A 4160-nucleotide genomic window follows, 5' to 3' on the forward strand; every position below is an offset into this window, starting at 1 on the left:
TACACTTATTGATCATTAGATGATATTTTTTGTTTCGTAATCAGAATTTCCTTTTTATTTGATCAACTTAACATGTCCTGAGTGAACGTTGAAGTGGGATGAGGTAGCGAGAGAGAATTATCAAGGTGTTGGTTTGTCTTTACACCTGATATGATCGTCCTTACATTTCCAAGACAATATTTTTCTTCATTTCATGTTATATATATGGTCTTGATCTGAAGGCATTTTTCACCCTGTAATTCATCTTGCCAGGAATTTTCACACACATATTTGCATGTTTATATGCTCAACATAAGTATACAACAAGAAAAGTTTAGTGGGATTTGGTATGTTTCCATCATTGAGTTATATAGGATGTGAGACCACAAGGTTTACATGTCTATATATGCAACTGGGTTTATCCTTTGCTTAGAGATGCAATAATAAAAACGTACCTGGTTTTGATATGGATCCATTTTCGATTTATACAGAATTTGAGGTCACTGGATTTTGCATATTGGTGATCAAAGGAGTTCTTGCATGTGCAATAATTATGGAAGGATATAATATGAGAAATTTCATGACACACAAAAGTGCAATAATTATGGAAGAATATAATATGAGAAATTTCATGAGTAAATTCTTACTTATGATAAAAACGAAACACCATTAAAGAAACAAAATTGCATAAAATTTTGACTTCTTTCTTCTATGTTACTTTTTCTTATGCCATTGCCTTACGACATTTCCTTTGCAACATGTGGTGCAAATACTAGTTAAATAATGCCTTTCCTAATTATATCATATATCCGATTTCCTGCCAACCTCATTGTCTTGTAGATCTTTTTCACCATCTTACATACTTAGATGATATTTCTATTTGAAACCAAAGCGTATTCAATAGTAAAAGTGCTGGCAGAAAAAACATTCAGAAGATTCACTACATGGATGGTTGTACTTAATCAAATTTGAAAAACGTTGTTAGAAATATGACAAAGGTTTATTACATGAGATGCAAAATATAACACTATAGATTTATTTTAAAAATAGATTTAACTAGTTTTAAAAAATCAAAGTGTAAATTTCTTTTAAAATATAAATTTCAAAAAAAATTCCACATAAAAAAATTCTATCTCTTTAAATTGGCTAGACCAAAGTTTGGTCTCACTTAATGTTAACCACCACCACCATCATATCTATATATATATATATATATATATATATATATATATATATAAACATTAAAATATTTCGTTTATGAATTATCTAAATATTTTATTTATTAATTATATAAATATTTTATTTATAAACCACATTATTCATATTAAAATATTAAATATTTTTAAATGTATATCAATATTATTACGAATTGAAATATTTTATTTATTACATACATTGAAATTTTATTATTATTATTAATATTTTCTAAATTCTACATATTTATTTTATAACAAAAAATAAATAAATAGTACATTTCCTTAAGAAATTGATTTTTTTACTTTAATAATATAATTTTTTGAAATATTATATTATGACTAACACTAAGATAATATTGTTTCTCTTTTCTTACTCTATATATACATATTAAAAAAATTGGTATTCAAATAGTTTATTTAATTAACATAGATATTCAAATAATTTACTTAAGTTTTCTATTAAAATATTTATAAAAATATAAAAATTATACATCTTTTTCACATGATTAAAAGTGAAAATATAAGACTTCCTTTACTTTTAATTATTTTATGTGTTATTTTCATGGAAAAAAATGATTTAATGATATTATATTGTAATATCAAGAATGGAGCGAGCACATTTATGGTGAGATTATTGATGCTGATGTGTTATAATACTTTAATTAAAATTAATCAAATATGTATGTTTATTTTTATTTTTTTAATCTAGCCTACATTGTTTTTTAATTTAAATGATATCTTTCTTTCATTTCAAAATGGATACATGTGAACTTGAGCTTAAGCATAGACAAAATCACATATCTCCCTCATACTAGGCTACAAAATGCACCTAGTATTTATTTTTAAAGATGATGAAAACCAAAGTTTTTGAAAAATACACCCCATAAATATGTTTATATTAAAAATATATATATATATTATAAATATTAAGTTTATGTCCAAAATTTATAAAAGCAAATATTTTTCCTTATTAAAATCGTCATTAAATTTATTAAATTATTTACCTTTTATATAGAAAGATTTATGATTATTTATATTTTTTGGTGGCTTCTAATCCCAAAATTTGAATTTTAAGTCATTATAGTCACTATTCACTATGAGAGTTATCTTAAACCTATAAACATTCAACAATTATTTAATTTATATAACTCCACTAATTAAAAATATCTATTTTCCAAATGAATAATATGTAAAACTATAGGAAACTTTCAAAACCAAAAAACTAAGGTGGAGGAAACGTCACAAATATTTTAATACCAACTACTCCACTCCTACAATACCTAGGATTCTTATTCTCCATCATACCGACCGATGCAAGCGACAATAAAAGTGCTCAGAGAACAATGATTCAAGCAACCTAAAAGACAAAGTTGGTATTATATTAACTCTAGAGAAACTACCTTTACATTTTGGCGGAGATCAGTTATTGAAAAACATGGAGAAAACGTAGCCTTCCTAGTTTTTCCTTTACACCTCCCCATGCTAGAATGTGGAGATCAAATTTTCCAATCCAAGTAACTCAACAAGTCTATCAATCAAACAAATCCACTGAGGTCTCTGGCTTCCTGTACAGGGATTACAATTTTACAGACACAGAGAACTTTTTCCTAAAGAACGTAGCACAATAGTTTTCCTACGTTGAAGCACAAAAAAAATTCTACAACAAGACTTCTTTGTTGAATATCCAACTAAAAGCACAGATTCGTCCTTTTTTTCCCTTTCTCGAGATCGCTCATCTAGCTTTCTCATACGAGGTGCCAACATGCTTACATAATCCTGAGCCTTCCCTTACCAGAAAGACCACCTATTTTTCTTCACATTCTATCTCTCAACCAAGAATTCCAAGATGTCAGCATAGTCTCCTGTTATTTAGACACCTAATCTCTGAGCAACAGAAGAAAAGTGGTCAAATAGATTACCATGCTGCCCATCACACATCAAATGTGCAGGCATTATAACCTTTTTCCGCATCATATCTCCAAGGCCTAGTTTTGTGGTGTCAGGATCAATCTCAAACAACCTTTCAACAATCTTTGTGTATGGAGGCTCTTGGCGCTTCTCATCTGCAGCAATAGTTCGACATATTTGGGCCAATTTCAGGTCACCATATCCTTTAGCAAATCTTATGGTGTTGGCATGTGATACATATGTTGCTTTTCCCTAGAATGAAGTGTATAAGAATCGAAGATAGGGACTATTTTCTATGCCTAGTTATTAAAGAAGTCACAAAATCTAAGGCAGAAAATTCTCATTCAAAAACTAAAATACCTTGCAGAAAAGCTTCAACATGCAATATGTCTAGTAAAAAAATAGAGTGGAATCCCACATTTTGTTGTTAGCAAGAGTAAACATAATAAAATACTTTGAGAAACTCATTGAAACGTTGAGACACTGTACCATTCCAAACCCAATAATTACTGTATGGTTTTTTCAATCTTCTTCATGTCCACTCGACCACATAGGTAAAGATATTTATGAAGAATATCACCATGTCTATTTTCCTCAACTGTCCACATATGTGTCCATGTTACCCAAGAAGTGGGACTGGCACCAGTCTCATCTCTTACACCATCAAATGTGTTCAACATAGTCTGGTAAGTAGGAAATGCTTCCTCTGTAATCATGTCTCCTACTAGACAAACTAAATAGTCATCTGGAAATTCATGGGATCGCTCCCTCAATTATTTAACTTGGTCAATGAAGCCCTCAGAAGAAGGATCAAGCAAAAAAAAATGTTATCGCTGCCCAGACATATCAATAGGATTTAAATAAATCAGTATATTAACTTGTGCCCACTCCTCTAGAGATTTAAAGATCTCAATCTTCTCAGGTGGCATCGAATGAGCCACCTGTGCAAGAGCTTTGTGAGGTAGAATGAGCCACCTGTGCAGGAGCTTTGTGCGGTTGGAAATGGATTCTGATCTTTTCAACTTCCCTGAAAGAAACCAGTAATATCATAAACTCATGAGAATAAAATGTATATTC

General features: G+C 29.6%; 1 pseudogene; it reads right to left on the reverse strand.

Moving 5' to 3' along the window:
* Nucleotides 1–2832: 2832 nt before the first annotated feature.
* Nucleotides 2833–3799, reverse strand: LOC149178322 (stearoyl-[acyl-carrier-protein] 9-desaturase 5, chloroplastic pseudogene; annotated as a pseudogene).
* Between the last annotated feature and the right edge of the window lie 361 nt (nucleotides 3800–4160).

Source organism: Pinus tabuliformis, chromosome 4_1 (assembly GCF_031772625.1).
Source record: "Pinus tabuliformis cultivar Carrire ecotype Pingquan chromosome 4_1, CPIR1, whole genome shotgun sequence".
Classification (NCBI taxonomy): domain Eukaryota; kingdom Viridiplantae; phylum Streptophyta; class Pinopsida; order Pinales; family Pinaceae; genus Pinus; species Pinus tabuliformis.